Source organism: Saccopteryx leptura, chromosome 6 (assembly GCF_036850995.1).
Source record: "Saccopteryx leptura isolate mSacLep1 chromosome 6, mSacLep1_pri_phased_curated, whole genome shotgun sequence".
In the NCBI taxonomy this organism is placed as follows: domain Eukaryota; kingdom Metazoa; phylum Chordata; class Mammalia; order Chiroptera; family Emballonuridae; genus Saccopteryx; species Saccopteryx leptura.
Window position 1 is genome coordinate 82461331 of NC_089508.1, and position 25056 is coordinate 82486386.

At 41.8% G+C, this 25056-nt stretch overlaps 1 pseudogene; it reads right to left on the reverse strand.

The window, feature by feature from the left end:
- Positions 1–13467: 13467 nt before the first annotated feature.
- LOC136377103 (DEP domain-containing protein 1A pseudogene) lies at positions 13468–16117 on the reverse strand (annotated as a pseudogene).
- Between the last annotated feature and the right edge of the window lie 8939 nt (positions 16118–25056).

The window sequence follows — 25056 nt, forward strand, 5'->3', positions numbered from 1 at the left end:
AGTAGCGGTTCTCAACCTGTGGGTCGCGACCCCTGCGGGGGTCGAACGACCAAAACACAGGGGCCGCCTAAAGCCATCGAAAAATAACATATTTCCGATGGCTTTAGCCGCTGAGAAGCTGCGCTACCGTCTGCAGCAGCGCTATTCAGCTTGAACGCACGCCGTTATGAACGTGCGTTCCAAACTGAATGCCTGCGGTCATGCGCAGACGTGATTGTATCATCCGTCCGGGGCCTAAGGGGCAGGGGAAGCCGGTGTGGGGGGGTGCTCCACAGTCCATAGCAGCGGGGCTGCTCGTCCATAGCAGCGCATTACGTGTGTCCAGCGCTTGCTGACATCATTAGTGGGCGGTGCAGCAAGCGCCCGAGGACAGAAGCCTAGGAAGCGGAGAGGCAAGAGGCGGAGAGCCAAGAGAGCCTGTGAGACAGCCTGCTGGTGTAAAAAAGGTTAATAATGTAAAAACAGGACACACACCATACACACAATACTGTGTAAGTGTAAGGTGCTTTGTGTGTAATCATTACACAGTACACAAAGCAGCTTACACTTACACAAAGCACCATACATTTACACAGTGTGAATTACATCGGTTTTATACTATAAGAGACCACTATAAGATGTAGTTCACACTGTTCCCAAATGTATAATTATCTCCCACTATTTTCCCATATTCTGAATGAGGAAACTGCTGAAATCAGCGGTTTCCGGCATTGAATCCGCCTCCTATTGATTTCATTGGGAGTGCAGCGGATTTTGTGGAAGAGAGCTCCCCAGAATCTCGGGTTATCACACAATCCACCACAGCCTCCTTTTGATTTCAATAAGAGGCAGAGAAATGACAGTTTCCGACACATTTCTTCCTCTCCTATTCAAGTCAATGGGAGGCCGCAGCAGATTCCGCTCAAATATAGAGCATGTTGCTTAATTTTTTTCATGCTAGAACTTTTCCTAGAGCAGAAAAATTCCAAAGGTGGAATCCGCCACCCCCAATAGACTGAAAGAAGCCTCACACTGAGGAATCTGCTGCGGCCTCCCATTCACTTCTATAGGAGGCAGATCTTTTACACTGCAGAATCCGCACAGCAGATTCCTCAGTGTGAGGCTTCTTTCAGTCTATTGGGGGTGGCGGATTCCACCTTTGGAATTTTTCTGCTCTAGGAAAAGTTCTAGCATGAAAAAAATTAAGCAACATGCTCTATATTTGAGCGGAATCTGCTGCGGCCTCCCATTGACTTGAATAGGAGAGGAAGAAATGTGTCGGAAACTGTCATTTCTGCCATACAGGGGATCTCTCTTCTGCGGAATCCACGGGTCTCCCATTGAAGTAAATGAGATGTGGATTCCACCGCAGAAACCGCTGCTTTATAGTGTGAAAGAGCCCTGAAAGATACCATGCTGTGCAGAAACTGCAGTGTATTCTATGACGTAGTTCACACTGTTCTATATAGAAAACTTGCCACTACTCTGGAAAAAACAGATCCATTAGTTAAGCAGCTATTTACGGAATGGTAGCCCCAATACACTAGGTAAGGAGGTCCATTAGTAATAAATATTTCTCAATATATAATTAAATATTGTTTTTGTGATTAATCACTATGTTTAAATTATGTTTGATTTGTAGCAATGAGAATACATAATGCATATCTGGTATTTACATTCCGAATCATAACTGTAGCAAAATTACAGTTATGAAGTAGCCACCAAAATTATTTTTTGGTTTGGGGTCACCGCAACATGAGGAACTGTATTGCGGGGTCACGGCATTAGAAAGGTTGAGAACCACTGTTCTAGAGCAAAGTGAAACTTCTCATTGAAAAGGATTTTTTAAGGGGATTTTTGTGTCCTTGGATGCTTAATGTGTCAAACAAACATTTCTTTTTCAGCTTCTAGTACATAGAAGAAAAGATTGACTTTAGCAACAAATATACTATTTGATTCCCTCAATTTAAAATTGCCATTGAATTGAGAAAGAGAAGAAAAATTGCAAGGATATTTTTTAAATTTTATGCTAGATAAAATATATATACATATATTTTTAACAGAGGAGAGAGAGTCAGAGAGAGGGACAGACAGACAGGAAGAAAGAAAGATGAGAAGCATCCATTCTTCATTGCGGCACCTTAGTTGTTCACTGATTGTTTTCTCATATGTGCCTTGACCAGGGGGCTACATCACAGTGAGTGACCCCTTGCTCAAGCCAGTGACTTTGGGCTCAATCAAGCCAGTGACCTTGGGCTTCAAGCCAGCGATCTTTGGGCTTAAGTCAGTGACCATGGAGTCATGTCTATGATTCCATGCGCAAGCCTGCAACCCTGTGTTCAAGCTGGTGCGCTTGTGCTCAAGCCAGTAACCTTGGGATTTTGAATATGGATCCTCCGTGTCCCAGTTCAACGCTCTATCCACTGTGCCACCACCGGTGGTCAAGTGATAAAAAATAATTTAAGCCTATGCTAGTAATGAAGGGAAAGGTCTGAGAATTTAGTGCAAGTCATACAGATATGTACTAATTAAACTTTATAATTAAGACGTGAGTCAGACTAAAGTAATAAGCCATGATTATTATGAAAATACTACACTACTATCTATCCTTAATATTAGGTAATGTAACACTGCTTGCAAGATGCATTACAGATCTAACAGGACTTTTTATCAAGGTACAGAATGTATATGTAAATTGTAAGATTTTCAAATAGCAAGATATACAAATAGTGTACATAACAAAACCCAAAAAGTAGAATAATTTGTTCATAAATAGTCCTTAATAATAGACATGTTGACAAAAATAGATAAATTGCACTTCATCTAAGTTAAAAACTTTTGTGCTTGAAGTGAAAAAACAACAGACATAATATGAAAAATATTTGCAAATCATATATCTGATAAGGGACTTGTATCTAGAATATATGAAATACCCTTACAACTCTACAATAAAAAGACATATAACCTGCCTGACCAGTTGGTGACATAGTGGGTAAAGCATTGACCTGGTATACAGAGGACATAGGTTTGAAACCCGAGGTCACCGAGCGCAGACTCATCCGGCTTGAGCGTAGACTCACAGGCTTGAGCACAGGCTCATCTGGCTTGAGCACGGGCTCATGAGCTTGAGTACAGGGTAATGGCTTGAGAACAAGATCAATGACATGATCCCAAGGTTTCTGGCTTGAGCCAAAGGTCGCTGGTTTAAGCAAGGGGTCTCTGGCTCAACTGGAGCCCCCTGGTAAAGGCACGTATGAGAAAGCAATCAATTAACAACTAAAGTACCACATCTATGAATTGATGCTTTTCATCTTTTTCCCTTCCTGTCTGTTCCTGTCTATCCCTCTCTCTCTTTTTCTCTCTCTCTTGCTTAAAAAAAAAAAAAAAGACAAATAACCCAACTAAAAACAGGCAAATGATTTAAGTAGACATTGCTCTAAAAAAAAAAAAAGACATACAAGTGGCCAATAAGCACATAAAATGATGCTGTACATTATTAGTCATCAGGGAAGTGCAAATCAAAACCACACCCACTAGGATGGCTATAATCAAAAAGTCCAATAATAGCAAGCCTTGTTGAGAATATAGAGAAAATGGAACATTAACCTTGCTAGAGGGAACATAAAATGGTTCGGCCACTGTTGAAAACATTCGATTTCTCTACTCCTTTACTCACCTGTGTGCGGAAATGTTATTTGATTGACGAGACTGTAGAAAGAACCTGAGTTGCCCAAGGCAGCCACTTCCTCTTTGTCTTTTCAGTTTTGCCTACCTACAGGTAGTGTCAATTCTGTTTGCTCTTTGCCATGCAGTGGGAAGCCTGCCTTTGTGAGGAAGGTTGTGGTTGTTCAGCTGAACCAAGTTCTGCATTTGTAGGTCTAAGTCATAGATAAGCATTAGTAAGCCCACTTGGCCACAGATTTAAAGCCACGCTGTCAAATCAGCTTTATTAAATCATAAACATAATTTTTTAAAATATTTTTTTACTTTTCAATTACAGTTCACATTCAATATTATGTTAGTTTCACATGTACAACATAGTGATTAGCCATTTATATAACTTAGGAAGTGATCGCCTGATAAGTCTAGTACTTGACAGCATATTTATCTATTAACATATTATAGACTATATCCCCTTGCTGTTCTTTCATCCCCATAACAGTTTTTATAACTGGCAATTTGCACATCTTAATCTCTTCCCCTCTTTCACTCATCCCCTCTATTCCCCCTCATCTGGCTACCTTCAAAATGTTCTCTGTGAGTTTGTTTCTGTTTTGTTTGTTCACTTATTTTGTTTTTTAGATTCTACATTTAAGTGAAATCATATACAGTTTTGTCTTTGTCTGACTTATTTCGCTTAGCATAATACCCTCTAGCTTCATTCATGTTGTCACAAATGGCAATTTTTTTTTTTTAATTTTTGTTTACTGATTTTAAGTAGAGAGGAAGGGGGAGGGAGGGAGCAAGGAAGGGAGAGAGAGAGAGAAAGAGAGAGAGAGAGAGAGAGAGAGCAACATCAATCTATTCCTGTATGTGCCCTGACCAGGCATCAAACCAGCAACCTCTACAGTTCGAGCAATGCTCTAACCAACTGAGCCATTGGCCAGGGCAAGATTTCATTCTTTTTATGGCTGAATAATATTCCATTGTATATACCTACCACATCTTTTTTATCCAGTTGTCTATCTATGGACACTTAAGTTGCCTCTATATCTTGGCTATTGTAATACTGCAGTGACTACAGGGCTGCATATGTCTTTCTCAACTAGTGTTTTGGGTTTCTTTGAATAAACACACAGAAGTGGAATTGCTGGTTCCTTCTTTGTCTCTTTTTATAAACTTAGATTAAAGTCTGTTTTGTCTGATATAAGTATTGTTATCCCAGCTTTTTTTCATTTCAATTTTTGTAAAATACCTTTTATTCATGCCTTTATTTTCAGTCTGTGTGTGTTTTTTGAACTCAAGTGGGTCTCTTGTAGGCAGAAGATGGGTCTTGTTTTCTTATTCATTAAGCAACCCTATGTCTTTTGGTTGGCTCACTATAATTCTTACATTTAAAGTAATTATTGATAGGTATATAGGTGTTGCCATTTTCTTGGTCATATTTTTTTTATCTTTTTCTTCTTCTTCTTAAATAAGTCCCTTTAACATTTCTATATAATACTGGTTTGGTGGTGATGAACTCCTTTAGCTTTTTCTTGTCTGGGAAGCTCTTTATCTGTCCTTCAATTCTAAATTATAGCCTGACTGGGTAAAGTAATCTTGTTGTAGGTTCTTGCTTTTCATCACTTTGAATATTTTATGCTAATCCATTCTGGCTTGATAAATGTGATTTTTTTTTTTTTTTTAAGAGAGGGAAAGGAAAGAAGAGAGAGAGGAGAGAGATGAGAAGTGTCAACTCATAGTTGCTTCATGTTAGTTGTTTTATTGATTGCTTCTCATATGTGCCTTGGCCAGGGAGTTCAAACTGAGCCATTGACCCCTGGCTCAAGCTAGTGCGCTTAGGCTCAAGCCAGAGACCTTGGGATCATGTCAATGATCCCACGCTCAAGGTGGCAAAATCAAGCTCAAGCCAGTGAGCCCACGCGGTAGCTGATGACCTCAGGGTTTCGAACTGAGGCCCTCGGCGTCCTGGGCTGATGCTCAATCCACTGTGATAAAGGTGATTTTTAATCCTCATTTAAATAAATCCTTTATCTACTTATCACCTGCTCCCAAACTCTAGAGAGGAAGAAAGGGATGCTACATACTGACTGTAAAACTCACAACATAGAATTTCAGTTTTTCCTTCAATTCCATGAGCTATCCCAAATTTTTCAATAATTTATTTTTAGATTAAGTTAGTTTCTGTTGCTTGCAACTAACCAAAGCAAATAGAGACATCACTCAATAAATATTTAACTGAAACTAAAATTTATAATAAAATCAACATTAAATTTAGGATTATGTTTTAGAATAATATTTAGATACATTTAAAAGGGAAAAATGCCTTTATCAAGTCCCTTTGGCAGTTATCTTATCATTTCAAAATTCCCTGGAGCCCAAGTCCTATGTATGTAAATCATATTATTGACAGCAGCACTAATTTTTCATCCCCTTCTTATAAATTCTATTATTAACCTGGGATGCCAGGTTTTCCCTAAATTATAGCCAGTTCTATTCATTATTGGGTTTTTTTTGTTTATTTCAAATTCATTGCAAGGCAAATGTAATGACCATTAAACTAGAAGTGAGCATGATTAAGGTTTCTGAAAGTAGGTTAATTTTACCTGACATCTGTATGTGATATATTTCAAATATACTTTTTTCTTACCCAAAAGGAATAGTATCAAATTATTCCTTGCTCTAATAAATCATTAGGTAAAGCTGTTTTTTTTAAGAACCAAGTAATTTTCATGTTATTCTAAAGTGCATGCTAAAAAGGAATTATCTTAGGTAAGATTTAGCACTGTTGGACATGAAGTAATCGCTCAAAACAGAATTAGTATCTTTATATCTGAAATGAGCAAAAGCATAAAACTATGTCACAGGTGTTTCCTTAGTCCATTCTTTGTGTACAATTTGTGACAAATGCTCAATGATTATGTTTCCTGGAAGTGATGAGATAGACGCTGGCCCTATTACTTAGAGTGATGAGGTCGTGTGGCAGTGTTGGTTGCCAACCAGGTGTGAGACAGAAAATGGAGAAGCACTGAAAGGGCACCCTGAATATGGGATCTCAAAAGAATTTTGGAGAAAGTTTTGTCTTGTTATAGGCAGACTCCCTCAAGCTCAATTATTCATAAGCAGAGCATGTTAAACTGCTGGTTATCCGTGTGGATTTGGAAAGCGTTAGGCAGACCCCCATCATTCCGGCTCCCCAGTCATCCTCACCCACTTGCTGATTTCTGGAACTCCACCAGACATCCTGTGTCAGCTCTTTGAAATTGTGTCAGTTGTTTAAAAGAAACAAACGCCACTCGGTCCTGGGATTAATAATGGTTTAGGAACTTGGCGTGATGGGAAAAACCTGTGTTATTCCTACCTCAGTCACACGCTAGGCTTTAGGAACACCTGCGGCAGATTTAGGTTCTGGCAATCCATGCCACAGCGCTGGTTACTTTACAGGAGCTCTTTGAAAGGATACAATCCTCCCAACATTTTGCTCTTACGAAGAAAGCTTCAGACCTCTTTGAGACCAACCCTTTCAGATCACAACTTGGCCACTTCCAGGCGGGCTGGAACCACTTCAAAGACCCAGACCACATCATCCCTGAGCCAGTGAAAGACTTGCCCACTAATCTCATTCCCTTGCTGCTTTAGGACAATTTTGTTTCAAAGGACCCTTAGGCATCTCAGTGGTCCATCTCAACCGGACTCCCTAATGTTGACTCTTTCAGGGTGTAGGGATTGTGATATTTGTTCCCTCTAACCCAGGAGACCCGATTTCCTTAAGCCAATTGGTCCACTGCCTCTCCAGGGTCTTTGCTTCCTGGTTTTCAAAGAGCAACCTCAAACTGCAATATCTGCCAAACAAAAGCTATATCAGGAGATGCAGAGAGTGTTGTGACCTGGTGACAGAGTTTACTGGATAGTAGCGGGTACTCTTTCTAGCCTCACAACTCTTGTCCACTTTAGCAAGGGAGCAATAAGAGTAGAGCAGAAAATCAAGAAAATGCCAGAGCAACAGGGAGAGGTGTGCAAGAGGGGGTCTTGGAGACAAACCAGGGGACAAACCAGGGCAAGGGGATCTTGCTTAGGAAAAGCGATGCCTGCCAATGGTTTGAGATCCAGGTGATAGTATAGAAGAGGAAAGGATTATAAAAGGGGCTGAACAGCATGCCAGAGATATTCTAGCACAAGAAAGGAACAATTTCCTCGATGTAGACTGGGCCAGAGGCGATGGTTTAGTTGCACTGATCCATAGTCACCCATCTAATTTTTTTTAAATGAAAGCTGAGATGATTGGCTCGTAAAACCAGACTATTTCAAAATTTAGAGTAAGAATCACAGACTCCTATAACAGAGGTGGCAGGGACCTGAGAGTTTACCCAATTCCCTGTAACTCTCTGATACTCTCATCGTCCCTGACAGAGGCTGAGTTTACCCAATTCCCTGTAACTCTCTGATACTCTCACCGTCCCTGACGGAGGCTGAGAGTTCACCCAATTCCCTGTAACTCTCTGATACTCTCACCGTCCCTGACGGAGGCTGAGAGTTCACCCAATTCCCTGTAACTCTCTGATACTCTCACCGTCCCTGACGGAGGCTGAGAGTTCACCCAATTCCCTGTAACTCTGATACTCTCACCGTCCCTGACAGAGGCTGAGAGTTCACCCAATTCCCTGTCCTGACGGAGGCTGAGAGTTTACCTAATTCCCTGTAATTCTCTGATACTCTCACCATCCCTGACGGAGGCTGAGAGTTCACCCAATTCCCTGTAACTCTCTGATACTCTCACCGTCCGTCCCTGATGGAGGCTCTGCCATAGCCCCTCCTTGGACATCACTCCCTCAAATGGCAGCACATCTGAGTGTTCTATCAGCTTGTAAGATTGGTAAGCTCTCTGTAAAATGGAAGAACTCAGTGTTTCCACATCACTGCTGCTCAGAGGTCTGCATCCTAGACTGAAGCAAACAAACAATGTGACAGTTTGTGAGTGGGCATGGTCTATGCCAATAGCCCAGCCTTCCATGTGTCCCCCAAAAAGAAATGAAAAGCAGGAATACTTGGTTATTAAACAGTGTTTGTCTTTTCAGGAACTATTTTCAAGTATTCAAATGATTCTGAAGGGGGAGCATGCCATGGGAAATAGTGCATTTTCCCTATGAAACCAGAGTTGAGACAGGGTGTCACATACACACAAGTACCAATTCATTATTTTATTCAGTCAACACATATTAAGCTTATGCTGTGTGCAAGACTTCACACTCAGAGACAAGGGGGTTCAGTACTCAATGGGCTAAATTCAACTGGAGAATTTTCTAGGGTCCCAGGGCCTCTCAGCTATACTCAGATCACATTAAGAGGTTAAAAGAACTGCTTAGTTCTCTTGCAGCTTCAGGGCTTTGGAGCACAGAAAAACAGAGGTGTGCTCACAGACAGCTGGGTTTCCCAGGAGGCGACCCTCAGAGGCGCCGTGTCCTGAACCTGCACCTTCAATGCCTCTGTACAACTGACAGCACTTGTGTTCTCTTGGGCAGAACATGGAGAAAATTCATCTGAAGAGAGCCGGAACTAATAAGAGGAAATGAAGAATTTCGACTGCCCGCTGTTTCCAAGCATCAGGGACCCCTTTTTCATTGAAAGCTATGCAACATGGAACAAAAAGCCCTGAATACAACTGATTTCAAAGAGACGCAGAACTTAACGGTGATTCTTTCAAAGACGCAGGAGACACCAGCTGGTGATTCTCTTTTTCAAAGACGCAGGAGACACCAGCGGGCAGACGGTGCAGCTGGACTGAATGCGGAGGCGGCTCCAGGAGACGGGGCCGCGGAGCCACTAGGGGGGGCACTGCTGCTCCACTGAACAGAAGGCTCGGGCACACCCGAGGAAGCCACAGGGAGGCTGCCTGTTGCACTAATTTTGTCCTTTAAAATTCCTGAACTATTGATTTCTGCCTCTTCTCTCCCCTATCCACTAACAAGACAGCACGCTGTGCTGCATTTATACATTATGAGTAGTCATTAAAAATAAACAGATATTAAGGGCTCCATGAAGGGGTGGGATGTTTAGAATCTCATCTCAATCTGTCCTTTTAATTCTGTCATAATTTTATCATGAACACAAAATAAGAGATAAATGGGGCATAAACTATTATACACGTTGTTAGGGGGCGGAGATGCTCGGGTGGGCTAATGGGATCAGGATCGAGGGTAGTCACCGCCTAGCCCTGCTTCCCTGGGGTCAAAAGCCTTAAATGTAGCTGAGTTGACTTTGCTACAGACTGGCCAAGGGGGTGTTTTAGAGGTGAGAGGCATTTCTATTAGTTATGTCTTTATCAGTCCAAGAATGAGACCTGCCTTTTTCTATAGGGCAAGTGCCTTACCTAATACCACCCAGTACGCAGAGGACCAAACTTTCAGAAGTTTTAAAATAAATGTGAGATCAGCTGGAACCTAGAAAGCAACAAAATCTAGACCCCTGTTCACATTACAAAAAAGATAACATTACAAAATCATCATTACTTTTTTTGTCTTTATATATTTAATGTCAATAAATACAAAACAAAATTAAATTGTTGCAAAACCCATAATAATTTTTTCTCAATATGCAACAAAATGCACATTATTATATGCCTTTAAACAGAAAGTTTTAGTATACAAACAACTTGGAGAGAATTCTAATTTGGTCCAATACTTTTATAACTAAGTTTTCTGGGCAAAAGGTAGTGATCACTTTCTGTCAAAATTTTAAATAAAAATTAGTAATTTTCTTTTTTTTTTTTTTCATTTTTCTGAAGCTGGAAACAGGGAGAAACAGTCAGACAGACTCCCGCATGCGCCCACCATGGGGGGGAGCTCTGCCCACCAGGGGGCGATGCTCTGCCCATCCTGGGCGTCGCCATGTTGCGACCAGAGCCACTCTAGCGCCTGGGGCAGAGGCCACAGAGCCATCCCCAGCGCCCGGGCCATCTTTGCTCCAATGGAGCCTCGGCTGTGGGAGGGGAAGAGAGAGACAGAGAGGAAAGCGCGGCGGAGGGGTGGAGAAGCAAATGGGCGCTTCTCCTTTGTGCCCTGGCCGGGAATCGAACCCGGGTCCTCCGCACGCTAGGCCGACGCTCCACCGCTGAGCCAACTGGCCAGGGCCAAAATTAGTAATTTTCAATGAAACATTATCATTTTATAGTATGACATTACATTACATTGAGAAATCAGAGAAGTCACGAACAATAATCGTCTACTACATCCCAGGCATTTTTCATATTTTTACATTTAAGAAATGGATATTAAACAGTTGTAGGGTAAAAATAGAAAAGAAAAACTGCTTCAGGTTTGTGCCAAGTCAATCTAATCTAAATTTGGAGAGCCTTGTATTAAGATGAGAAGCATTTACACTGGTATTTTCTTCTAACAAAAAAGCCAGAGTGCCACCAGCTTGACATTGTAAAAAGTGTTTTGTGTATTGATTCTCAAAGTTAGCTGAATGCTGGAATCAGGTAGAAAGTCTGAAAAATACTGATGCTTATATGCCAATGATTTTTAACTGGTGTGGTGTGTGCCTCAATAATTTTTAAAACATACAATATCTGACTATTTAGGCAGAGGTACTGACCTCTCTTACCTTAAATTGTCAAGTAAAAAATGACAACAGCCAACACAGCAATAACTGTCTGGTATGAATGAATCAAAATTATATCTCTTCTTTTGTCAGGTTGGCAAAAAGTATATTTTTTGGTGTGCTGCAGAATTTTAGTAATTAGTGTATGTGTGCCATGAGATGAAAAAGGTTGAAAATCACTGCTATATACCATCCCTCAAATTTTGGATTTAATTGGTAAAAGGTAGAGCCTTAGCATGTAGTATTTTAAAACTCCACATGTTCTTTTAATATGCAAGTTTGAAAAATACTAGCTTAGAGAAATGTTCCATAATCAAAAAAGGTCAGTCTTCAGCTGAAGGAATCCCAATGACATGATTTCAGGGGGGAGGTGTACTGTTATTCTTAAGTATCTGTTAGAAAATAAATACTTTAAAGAAGGAGCTTTTGTGTTAATCATCATTATCTCTCCATACCTGGAATAATGAAAGGCTCTTAATAGTTGCTATCTTTTAGGCAAACTAAAGTCTTATATATACATATCTTAAAAACACATACATATATAAATAGATCAAAAGTAGAAACAATATGTAAAAGAGTGCAATATTTAGCAGTTGAGAATTCATTGAGTATTCGAATAGTTCCACATTCTTACACTTAGAAACAAAAGTAACCCCAAACGACCAATTTTTTCAGCTAATATCTATAAGCACACATGCTGACACATATTGTGTGTGTGTGTGTGTGTGTGTTACAGAGACAGAGGGACAGACAGATAGAGATAGATAGACAAGAAAGGCTTAAGATGAGAAGCATCAATTCTTTGTGTGGCTCCTTAGTCTCCTTAGTTGTTCACTGATTGCTTTCTCATATACAGTATGTGCTTGGCTACAGCAGAATGAGTGACCCCTTGCTCAAGCCAGTGACCTTAGGCTCAAGCCAGCGAACATGGGATCATGTCTATGATCCCACTCTCAAGCCAGAGACCCCGCACTCAAGCTGGTGAGCCCATGCTCAAGCCAGCAACCTCGGGGTTTAGAACCTGGATCCTCTGTGTCCCAGACCAATGCTCTATTCACTGTGCCACCACCTGGTTAGGCTGATAAGTTGTTTTGTTTTTTTACAGAGACAGTGAGAGAGTCAGAGAGAGGGATAGATAGGGACAGACAGACAGGAACGGAGAGAGATGAGAAGCATCAATCATCAGTTTTTCATTGTGACACCTTAGTTCTTCATTGATTGCTTTCTCATATGTGCCTTGACTGCAGGCCTCCAGCAGACCGAGTAACCCCTTGCTCAAGCCAGCGACCTTGGGTCCAAGCTGGTGAGCTTTGCTCAAACCAGATGAGCCCGCACTCAAGCTGGTGACCTCGGGGTCTTGACCCTGGGTCCTCCGTGTCCCAGTTCAATGCTCTATCCACTGCGCCACCACCTGGTAAGGCTGATAAGTATTTTTTAAAACAGAATTACAGTTTAATCTTGCTGAACTCGTGTCAGTTTTCAAAATTCAAGTAAATACAATTGTAGCACACACTATGATAGCTTTTCCAGATGGTTGTATAAAAAAGAAAAGCTTGTTTCTGGATAAATATCTGGTATCACCTACTCTTATTTTTTCTCAGTTGGGATCCACTAATTTTTAGCAGTTTCACATTGATAAAAACTATTTTGGCACCTCCTTATATTATGAGTTTTATTTTAAAAAACTAATTAATAGGCCCTGGCCGGTTGGCTCAGTGGTAGAGCGACAGCCTGGTGTGCGGGAGTCCCGGGTTCAATTCCCAGCCAGGGCACACAGGAGAAGCGCCCATCTGCTTCTCCACCCCTCCCCCTCTCCTTCCTCTCTGTCTCTCTCTTCCCCTCCTGCAGCCAAGGTTCCATTGGAGCAGGGTTGGCCCGGGCGCTGAGGATGGCTCTGTGGCCTCTGCCTCAGGTGCTAGAATGGCTCTGGTTGCAACAGAGCAACGCCCCAGATGGGCAGAGCATCACCCCCTGGTGGGCATGCTGGGTGGATCCCGGTTGGGCACATGTGGGAGTCTGTTTGACTGCCTCCTTGTTTCCAACTTCAGAAAAATACAAAAAAAAAAACCAACTAATTAATAAACAGACTTCCTTTTTAGTAGCTGGATTCTTACATATGGCTTCATTTACTAAAGTTCCACAAGTATAATATAATTTAATATTGTTAGTATATTATACTATGAAACTTTGGTTTTCTGAAACTATTTTGTTTTTTCCTTTTCTCTTTTAGAATCTGTTTTTAATAATATTCTCTAAAAGTTCTGCAATTGCATCTTAAGAGGTAGAAGCATTTTGTTCATCAAACTCCTGTGCTTACAGTATGAATACATTGGCAAAGGAGCAATAGGTCCATCTCCAGGATTTTTTATATGGCCCCTCCCCCTTTTTTTAAAATATATGGCTCTTTTTTAAGTAGTCAAGATGTTTCTTCATTTCACTCTGTAAGTAAGGGGGTACTTGAAGAATTTCCTGATGATCCATTAAGAAAGAAACTAATCTTGCTACAAGAAGCTCATCAAAATCCATCTCTTCAGCATAGCATAGCACACTGAGAAAAAGTATGTATCATCAATGATCTTGTACCCATTGCATTATGAAGTTGGGGCACATCAACATTTTGACTCATTCAAGAAATTATACCATTAAAAGTTGCAGCTTTCTATGATTTGCTGCGGGAAGTGACAAACAGCATAACTGGAGAGCATTGATGGCAGCCCTCTATAAGTGAGGTTGCAGCAAATTCTGTGTGCCAGTCAACACAGAAGAAGCTGAAGGTAAAGAATTTCCTGAAAGTTCTATTGTACTTTTGCAGAGTCTTTTATTGATTGTGGTTCTAGACTCTTCGAGTTCACCTTCCATAGCTGTTTGCACACTTGTGGTGCTTTGTCCAAGATTGGGTTTCATGATAATTTCAGCCACTGGCATATTGATGTAACTATTCTTCCTTGTACTACCTGTTAAATGTAAACTCTGAGATCTACAAAACGGTTTTGACTTGCTTTTCCTGTTATATAACTCCTCTTGGTCTTGAACAATCATAATAGAGGTTCTCTTAAAAACTAATACACACAGTGGTAGAGCGTCGGCCTGGCGTGCAGGAGTCCCAGGTTCGATTTCCGGCCAGGGCACACAGGAGAAGCGCCCATCTGCTTCTCCACCCCTCCCCCTCTCCTTCCTCTCTGTCTCTCTCTTTCCTTCCTGCAGCCAAGGCTCCATTGGAGCAAAGATGGCCCGGGCGCTGAGGATGGCTCTGTGGCCTCTGCCTCAGGTGCTAGAATGACTCTGGTTGCAACAGAGCAATGCCCCAGAGGGGCAGAGCACCGCTCCCTGGTGGGCATGCTGGGTGGATCCGGTCAGGCTCATGTGGGAGTCTGTCTGACTGCCTCCCCGTTTCCAGCTTCGGAAAAATGCAAAAAACAAAAAACAAAAACAAAAAAAAACTAACACACAGTGGCTTTTGAAGACTTTCCTCAGAATGAAGATTCATTATGAATTTCTCTTTGGTCTCAGAATCTAAAAATTGTTTATTATTTTGTCCTTCTATGTTCAGAATGGATTGATGGAAGACACTGGAGACTTCTCTACTTGAACTGCCTGGTAAGTCTACAATGCCTTCTGAAGTACAGCACCTTGGTTTGACGTTGGAGGATAGAACGTGCAAACTACTTAAGCCTATCAAACTATGACAGCTTCCTCCTATTATGTCATTAGCACTGGCTCTTCTGTTTTTTAAATCAACTAGCTGCATTTTTTAACATAATTTTCTTTAAATCTGTGATCATTTATCTGCAATCTCTCTGTAGTATCTGATTCTTCTTTGTTTTTGTCTTTATGAAGCAGACTGAGAAGTAGACGCTCAGTTGATTTGAAGGAATTCAAACTGTTTAAGTGAAGGCTTTTGAAGACTGTGGATCATCTTGGATTCTATGTATGCCACTGGGTCTATCTGAAACTGTGATGCAGCCACAAACAACCAAAATGTTCACAAATAATTCATAATATTCAAAGGTAAGTAGAGGTTCAGGGAGATCTAGAAAATAATCTGCAATTGTTCTGAATACATCTTGTTCAAAACCAACATAAATTGGTTTATTCAAATCATCATTTCTTGGCCAATTTGCTAGGCACTTCATGGCTGATAATACCCAATGAGGAAGATCATCTGATTTGTCTTGTAGTATAAATACTCCTTGTTTACTTATATTCATCATGTTGTACATTATATACTGAGGAATTACTTGTTTCGGATTTATGATTTCTTCTAGGGATGACACACCTAAAATGGTTTGTAGGGAGATCGGAATAATATATCTTCAAACTTCTTCAACATCTTTCTGGCTTATTTCCCTATTATCAACTGAGTTCTCTTGATCTTCATTGATTATTTCACAGTTCATGCTTTCTGTATTTTCCCAAGAGAATTATAATCCATACTTTTTAGTTCTATAAGTTTTGTAATTTAAAAATACTGTCTTTATCTTTGGAAAATGTTCTTTATGCTGTTTTTTCTCAATTCTGGATGCCTTTGTGGGGGAGTTTTAAGTGGAGAATTGGCTGGAAATTGGAATAGCTGACTGTTGTTATAAAGATTTTCTGATCCCCATCTGCCTTTGATAGCTTCAATTACATGATTCTTAAGAAATTTCCTCAATAGCTGGATAGTCTCTTGCCTTGTAACATCAGGACCAAAATTACCATTATTTCTTAGTAGATCATAAAGCCAATCCACTGCTTCCCCTGCTGTAAAACAATTGTCATATTTTTTAAAGTGTTGCCCGTGTTTTTATAAAGGCATTCCTGCTCGAAAAGATGTCCTAACTTCATTCCACAGCTTGGTGGCCCGATAAGGCACAGGAGGCACCCTCCTATTCTCCATGCTGCCCACCGGGCCTGGAGGGCTGTCAGCGCCAGGTGCAGCACAGGACAGAGGAAGATCACATTCCGGCCACAGTTCAGACTTTTTAAAAGGATGTATCTATTGTGGAATTTCATTTGAAGGAAATTTTTCTAGTATATGTAAAATAAGTTAACCACTGAAATTTAAAATAGGTGAAATTACCAAAATTTTAAACATGATTAATCAACAATATATTTATGGCATACTGCATTATATTAATAATGGGGGGGGGGGAGCTCCATCTTTATAAGAAACCAATGCCATTACCATTTATTTTTAGTGTCAGTTTTATGTGTATGTAATTATCTCATAAAGGCGATATTAAAATACTAATGTAGACCCTGGCCGGTTGGCTCAGTGGTAGAGCGTCGGCCTGGCGTGCAGAAGTCCCGGGTTCGATTCCCGGCCAGGGCACACAGGAGAAGCGCCCATCTGCTTCTCCACCCCTCCCCCTCTCCTTCCTCTCTCTCTTCCCCTCCTGCTGCCGAGGCTCCATTGGAGCAAGGATGGCCCGGGCGCTGGAGATGGCTCCTTGGCCTCTGCCCCAGGTGCTAGAGTGGCTCTGGTCGAGACAGAGCGACGCCCCGGAGGGGCAGAGCATCGCCCCCTGGTGGGCAGAGCGTCACCCCCTGGTGGGCGTGCTGGGTGGATCCCGGTCAGGTGCATGCGGGAGTCTGACTGTCTCTCCCTGTTTCCAGCTTCAAAAAAAAAAAAAACTAATGTAAGACAATAGTACAATTTAAATTTGAGAAACAAAGTGATAATCAGATGTTTAAAAAAAATGATAGATATATTAAAATCAAACTTAAAAGCAATAGGAACAAAATTTCTACTCAAATTGCTTTTAAATATTTTTTCCTAAATATTTAATACTTCCATTATTTAACTATTTAAATGCAAAGATTTCTGTTATATTGCTGAACTGGAAATTGCTGAGATCTTCAAAAATTTTATTTATGAAGGAAAAAAAAGAAATTGCATTAAATTGTGTACTAATTAAAGCTATGGACATATATATATTTTTAGGGAACGTTTGAGCCCTCATTTAATAATCTCTGCTTTAGACTGGGGTAACATAGGCTCTAAGAAAAGATGAGATATATGGAAGCTGAAAGGCCCATCAACCCCAGAAGAGCATCTATCCCTCCCGCCCACCGCCCCCGCCCCCAGGCAACCAGAGTGTCAAGCCAAGAATGCCTTGGCAGTGAATCTGTAGGGTCTAGCTTTGCACAAGAATGACCCAGAGCTATAGTTTTCACAAAGACCTGTGGAAGGCTGAGCCCTGCAGGTCTGCTGTGGGCAGCAAGGGTTAAATTGAGCAGTTGACCCCATCTCCTGCCCTCAATTCAACCTAAGCAGCTTCATCTGCTTACATACTGGGTTTCTGAGTACAATTTTTTTTTTTTTTGTATTTTTCTGAAGTTGGAAACAGGAAGGCAGTCAGGCAGACTCCCGCATGTGCCCACCGGGATCCACCCGGCATGCCCACCAGGGAGTGATGCTCTGCCCATCTAGGGTGTTGCTCTGTTGCAATCAGAGCCATTCTAGCACCCGAGGCAGAGGCCACAGAGCCATCCTTAGCGCCCAGGCTAATTTTGCTCCAATTGAGCTTGGCTGTAGGAGGGGAAGAGAGAGACAGAGAGAAAGGAGAGGGAGAAGGGTGCAGAAGCAAATAGGCGCTTCTCCTGTGTGCCTTTGCCGGGAATCGAACCCGGAACTCCTGCTCGCCAGGCCGACGCTCTACCACTGAGCCAACCAGCCAGGGCCCTAAGTACAATTTTATTTGAAGGAAAGTTTTGGCTGCTAGAGGACATGAAAGAGCTGAAAGGGTTATCTTTGGTGGTTTTTATTTTTTGGATCATGAGTGGTTGTTTTCCTCACTTTGCTTTCTACATCTTCTAAATTTTCAACAATGGGAAAGTATTAGTTTTGTAATCAACACACATAAAGCTATATTAAAATAAAAGAATAAGCTTTGTGGCCCTGGCCAGTTGGCTCAGCGGTAGAGCGTCGGCCTGGCGTGCGGGAGACCTGGGTTCGATTCCCGGCCAGGGCACATAGGAGAAGTGCCCATTTGCTTCTCCACCCCCCTCCTTCCTCTCTGTCTCTCTCTTCCCCTCTCGCAGCCAAGGCTCCATTGGAGTAAAGATGGCCCGGGCACTGGGGATGGCTCATTGGCCTCTGCCCCAGGCGCTAGAGTGGCTCTGGTCGCGGCAGAGCCCCGGAGGGGCAGAGCATCACCCCCTGGTGGGCAGAGCATCGCCCCTGGTGGGCGTGCCGGGTGAATCCCAGTTGGGCGCATGCGGGAGTCTGTCTGACTGTCTCTCCCCGTTTCCAGCTTCAGAAAAATACAAAAAAAAAAAAAGAATAAGCTTTGCCTACTTCTCAAAAAAAGAAGTGCTGAAAACAGGCTATCTGCTGGGATCATAGCATTTTGAATGTGAGTTGCAGTTTTCAAATACAAAGCACAGCTGTTTTGTCCGTTACTCTGATGCTGTGAAAAAGGGGAAAGATTTTGAATGTGGGGACAGGAAAAGACTCCAGAAAAGTGGCTGCTATTTCTAGGCTAATGTCTCCCTGGCAACGCTGTTCTCAGAAGGTTTGTCTTCCTAGGTGGACTTACCAGGGTGTATGAGTGATGATTCCAGAGGATGCCTGGGACCCAAAGTCAGCAGAGACCAGAAGAGATGGGAGACAAAGCAGAGAGTTGAAACAGACTTGCCATAGAGAGTGCTAGCTATCTAGTCGTCAGTATAGCCATATGGTCACAGAGATGCAAGAAGATAGGGACAGAGAAGTCCTTATCTTTCCTAGGTCCCTATCTTTCCTTGCTGAGTCTGCAGCAAGACCTCAGGGACTGTGGCTGAAAGAAGTGCAGCTTCAAGAAACAGTTACAAACTGCAGAAGGTGAGTTCAGTCAGCAGTTGGCCAGCACAGGAAAACGGCAGCATATAAAAAATAGGTAATGGAAATCAGGGGTAAGGAATGAGTTAGAGGTGAGAAACTCTAAAGCCACCACCATCACAAACAAAGAAAGAAACTAAGCCCAGTGCAGTTTTAGAACTAAGTGCCACAGATAAAAAGAATAGTCATACTTCTCCAGACTAGATCATAGACAGACGTTCCCTGCCCAATGAGTTAAAACAATTCGTGAAAGCATGGATACAATGAAAGAGCTAAGATTTAAAGAGCAAAGCCAAGAAACTTGCATCAGAAAAGGCATGAAAACATACATGTTGAAAACTAGGCTGGAGCCAAGTACACAGAGAGCCTGAAAATGCTTCACAATCAGCACACATCTAAGGTAGTAATTCCCAAAGTGTGGTCCCCGGCCCAACACACCAGCAGCCCCTGGGAGCTGGTTGGAAATGCGAATTCCCAGGCTCCACCTCAGACCTACTGAATCACTAGCAGTGAGGCCCAGGAATCTGTGTCCGCCAGGCGATGCTGGTGCACACTGAAATGTGAGAGCCATGGAGCCAGGCATTAAAATGACTAGGAAAATCAACCTATCAAACCCACTAAGGCATGTTTTCTTCGGGTTGTTTCTTTCCTCTTCCACAGTCTCTAGCCCAGTGGTAGTCAACCTGGTCCCTACTGCCCACTAGTGGGCGTTCCAGCTTTCATGGTGGGCGGCAGCAGAGCAACCAAAGTATAAATAAAAAGATAGATTGAACTATAGTAAATTGTTTCATAAAGATTTATTCTGCCAAACTTAGTGAAAATCCGACATAAAGTACTTGGTAAGTAATTATTATTATATGCTTTAACTTTCTGTAACTCTGCCTCATAAGTTTTATAAAGTAAAGTTACTTCCCTACTTTATAAATCACCATTACTGTGGAACCAGTGGGCGGTTAGAAAATTTTACTACTAACAGAGATACAAAAGTGAGTGGTAGGTATAAGAAGGTTGACTGCCCCTGCTCTAGAGCCTTTCATATATAGATATACACATATAATTTTTTAAAAGATTTTACTTATTGATTTTATAGAGAGAGGAGGAAGGTGGAGGGGGAAGTATCAACACATAACTGCTTCACTTTAGTTGTTCATTGCTTTGTTGTCTTATGCACCTTAACCAGGCAAGCCCAGGGTTTTGAACCGGTGACCTCAGTCAATGGTCTATCCACTGTGCCACCACAGGCCAGGTATATTCTCACACATTTTCTTACCTAACTTCTCGGCACCTTCCACCTCTATCTGATAATGAAAATAATGGCTTTTTTTTTGCAACGGCTTTAGTCTGGAGTGACCTGATGCTCCATATTGATATGACATCTCTCTTCATTTCACAATGGCTGTCTAAATTCTTGCCTCATTCAAAACATTATGATTGAAGGTCAGAAGTTCCAGTCAAAAGGAATCAAGGGGTTGATTATCATTCTTTGCCATAACTCGAGACTGTAACTATATTTTAAAGGATAACACACATAAAATAAAAGCACAGCCCACACCTAAACTTGTTGCCTCAGGGGAATTTTTTCTCCGCTGCTGTTATAGAGGTGTATATTGGAGGGGTAACATAGGACTATGAAGTCAGCTTCTGAATTTTTCTCTTTTTTGGTCACCACTATTTAAAGATTATATTATGAGTTTGTGTTCCTATATTTCTTACTTAATTTTAATAAATTTGAAATCATATTTTTTCTTGGGATTTGAGCAATAAAATTTAAAATCTGGCTCTACTCTGCCATCCTGTTCTGGAAAGTCTTATGATCCCTCAGGCTTTGTGGGGGAAAATGAGCTATTCAAATGATCACTTCTCAAAGTCAGTTTCTCAATGAGGCCTTACCAGCTCTGCATTAATATTAAGGCTAATGAATAGTGTTGATGGCAATGAAGATACAATAAACATCATGGAACATGTTAGCATTCTTATCCCATTAAAACTTATTTCCAAGGAAGAGGACAAATCAAGATTAACCTTCCCAAGGCAGATGTTGATGAGTTACAAAAATAACCTCAAACCTAGCCATTCTTTACTTACTTGGGTTTAACTTATTTATTTTTCCCCCTAATTGTGGTAAAATAGACATAACATAAAATTTACCATTCTAACCATTTTAAAATATACACTTTAGCAGCATTCAATACACTCACATTGTTATGTAACCTTCACCCTATTCATTTCCAGGACTCCTTTCATCTTGCAAAACTGACACTCTGTACCCATTAAACAATAACTTTCCTTTCTCCTTCTCCTAGTCCCTGACAACCACTACTCTACTTTCTGTCTTTATGAATGTTTCTATTCTTGTTTCCTCAAATAAGTGAAGTCAGACAGCTTTGTTCTTTTTGTGGTCGATTTATTTCACTTAGCATAGTGTCCTCAAAATTCATCCATGTTGTAGCATGTGTAAGAATTTCTCTTCTTTTGAAGCTAAATAATATTCCATTGTATGTGTATGCACGTGTGTGTGTATAATACATTTTGTTTATCCATTTATCTCTCAATGAACACTTGGGTTTCTTCCACCATTTTTGTGAAAAATGCTGCTGTGAATATTGGTGTAAAATATCTTTTTGAGACTCTTTTTTCAGTATTTAACCAAAAAAATAGAATTGGTGGATCATATGGTAATTCTATTTTTAATATCTTGAGGATTCACTATACTGCTTGCTATCAATTTATTCTTTTTTTTTTTTTCTGAAGCTGGAAACGGGGAGAGACAGTCAGACAGACTCCCGCATGCGCCCGACTGGGATCCACCCGGCACGCCCACCAGGGGCGAAGCTCTGCCCACCAGAAGGCAATGCTCTGCCCCTCCGGGGCGTCGCTCTGTCGCGACCAGAGCCACTCTAGCGCCTGGGGCAGAGGCCAAGGAGCCATCCCCAGCGCCCAGGCCATCTTTGCTCCAATGGAGCCTCGGCTGTGGGAGGGGAAGAGAGAGACAGAGAGGAAGGAGAGGGGGAGGGGTGGAGAAGCAGATGGGAGCTTCTCCTGTGTGCCCTGGCCGGGAATCGAACCCGGGACTTCTGCACGCCAGGCTGATGCTCTACCACTGAGCCAACCGGCCAGGGCCTACAATTTATTCTTTTTAACTTAAACTGGAATATCATGCTACAGAATAATTCACTCTGAATTTGAGATTCCTTTGAAGAACTGGTGATAATTTCATGGTAGCCCCCAAGTTGGGATTATAGAGCAATTATAGCCAAGCTAGCCAAAAAAGAAAGGAAACAGAGCACATGAAATAAACAACAGGTGATGAGTTTGGATATAATTACTCTTACCCTACATAGAACCAGGCTATGGATAATGCTTACTAGGTCCCCGACTGAAGAGGCTGGGATGCTCTTCCCAGATAAACACTTCCATAGGAGTGAAACGGAAACAGTTTGGAGTCTGTTCCTCATGGTTTGGTGTCCTGTGGATTTGGCTGGAATGAATCGGTAAGTGGGACTTCCAGAATGCTACCCTGAAAAAACTGGGCAGAGATCTCTTTGAATTAAATACAGTTCCAGGGTCTGGAATACATCCCATGTTCCCCTGCTGGGCAGAGGGCTGCCTGTGGAGGAGGCCACATCTGCAGCATGGTGGGCTTTCCCCATAGCTCCAAGAGCACTTTTCTGGGAAACGAGAGAAACTATATATTTGTCCAGACTTCGAACTTGTCACTTCTTATAGGTGAGGTTAGGCCTGAGGTTGCCTGTTTTCAGGTTCTAGACTTGTTTTTTATTGACAAAAATATAACTTTCAGCTTTAGAAATTGGGGATAAGGGTGGGAAAGAATGTGCTTTTAGAGGCTTATGTTTAAAAAAAAAGAAAGAGAAAGTGCACCAGGCTTCTCAGACATCAAATGGCTCTTATAAAACTACATTTTGATGGGTTAAGTGTAAGTGATCCCAAAACATGTGGATTAAATTTTCCAAGAAGCACACATGGATTTACAAATCAGAAGGAAGGAGATCTTGGCAAGGTTAGTTTGGGGCTTCCCGGACTCCAAGCGCTTTGCTGTTCTTGGTGCCTGGTGGCATAATCACGCTTGCTTTTCTGTGATGGGGACTCACAGGATGGTTGTTGACTAAAGAGTGGTCTGAGAGCTGAGGCATTGTCAGGAGTGAAATTTGAGCAGTTCAGACTGGAAACTCGACCTGACTCTCCTCATCCAGGTTGGGTCTCCGCCTCACCGGACCCACCAGTGACTCAGCCATTCTTGCTCTCTTTATCACTGGCACATCCACACAATGAGCACCCACTCTTCTGCCACCGTCACTACAGCCGCACTCGAAGGACAGTTCATGTACGGGCACACCGCAGCCCCCTCTTACGTCACTCAGGTACAGTGCAGAGGGGCGGTGCGGACGAGGGGAGAACACAGGCCAAGTGAAAGGTGGGTTCAGATCAGGTGCTGCCCCTTCCCAGTTCTTTCTTCAACTCTGCAGCCTCGTTTCTTCATTGTTTGCGAGGGCAGGAAGAGGTGACGTCTGTGAAGTGCCTCCAGAGTGCTGGGCCAATAGCTGTGCCTAATAATTGGCCGTTGTGGTGGTCAGCAGCCCCTTTTTTTTCTTTTTTTTTCCCTTGTGTGGTGCCCCACCTGGCTTCTGGAGGCTTCCTTCACCTTTGCCCTCATGGTATTGCCATCTGCTCTATTCCTCAGGCCAAAGTTATAAAATGCAAAGGTGAATAAAAATTAGCTTGGGTGCTTTTTAAAAATATGCATCCCTGGTTCCCCTTGCTGGACTCTTCAAGCTGGCGTGGGACACTGCATTTCAAGCGAGCATCTGTGGTGATGCCAGAGCAGCACTGGGAGTGCCCTTTGCTCACAGCTGCCCTTGAGCCCCTCGCCCGCATTAAAGAAAGAGTTGCTTTTGCTTTGTTAAAGGTGATATCAATTGGCAGTTGCTATGAACTTTGTGGAAGGTGATCTGGCAATATGTAAGAGAAAATGAATATTGACGAAAGAGAAAAGTTTATTTATAAGCATATCCGTCACTGTGTTGTTAGTAGTAAAAATTTTTTTTTGAATTCTAAATGTTTAATGATAGGTTAAATAAAATACACAATGACATGCCCATATTATGGCATACCATGCAGCCATTAGAAGTATGTCAAAAAATAGTAACATGGAAAATGTTTGTGGAAAATGGTGAAAAAAATAGATTAAAAATACCATTAGCTACTTTCATTTATATCCTTTACACACACACACATGGAGAAAACTTAAAGACATGCCTGACCTGTGGTGGTGCAATGGATAAAGCATCGACTTGGAACGCTGAGGTGATTAGTTCGAGACCCTGGACTTACCCAGGCCAAGGCACATACGAGCAGCAACTATTATGAGCTGATGCTTCCTGATTTTTCATCCCCACCTGCACAATTCTCTCTCTCTCCCCCTCTGTCTAAATAAAAAAATAATAATGTCCTAGTATTCCTCCAAATGGTGGGATTCTAGGTGATTTAATTATTTTCTTTTTGCTTAATAATATTTTCCAAATTTCATAAAATGGACATTCACTAACTGTATAAGAGGAATAAAAATTAGTTGTTAGTACCTATGGAGTTAGATGACAATGCAAACTTACAACAGCACCAAACCTTAGACTAGTATTGAGTATCTGTGTTTTCTCTATGACAGATGCTTAACCCAATTATTTCTTACAACATACTGGTAGAGATATCAGATAGGCTTGGAGATATACAATAACTTTTCCAAGGTCAAGAAGCTGGTGAGTAGAGGAGCCAGGATGCAAATGGGAACCTTTCTGACTCCAGAAGCCTACACTTTGAGAACCAAATGACAACTGGTGAACCCAGCGCCAGAGTCTGGAAGAATTTTACAGCAATTCCAAAACCCAAGAAGCTGATTTTGAAAACATGACTGTTGATCTACTCTGTGCTGTGCCAACCAGAACAAAGATGGGATGTCCCATATCTGTCTGTCGTTCACAAACAGAAAGAAAATCTGCACC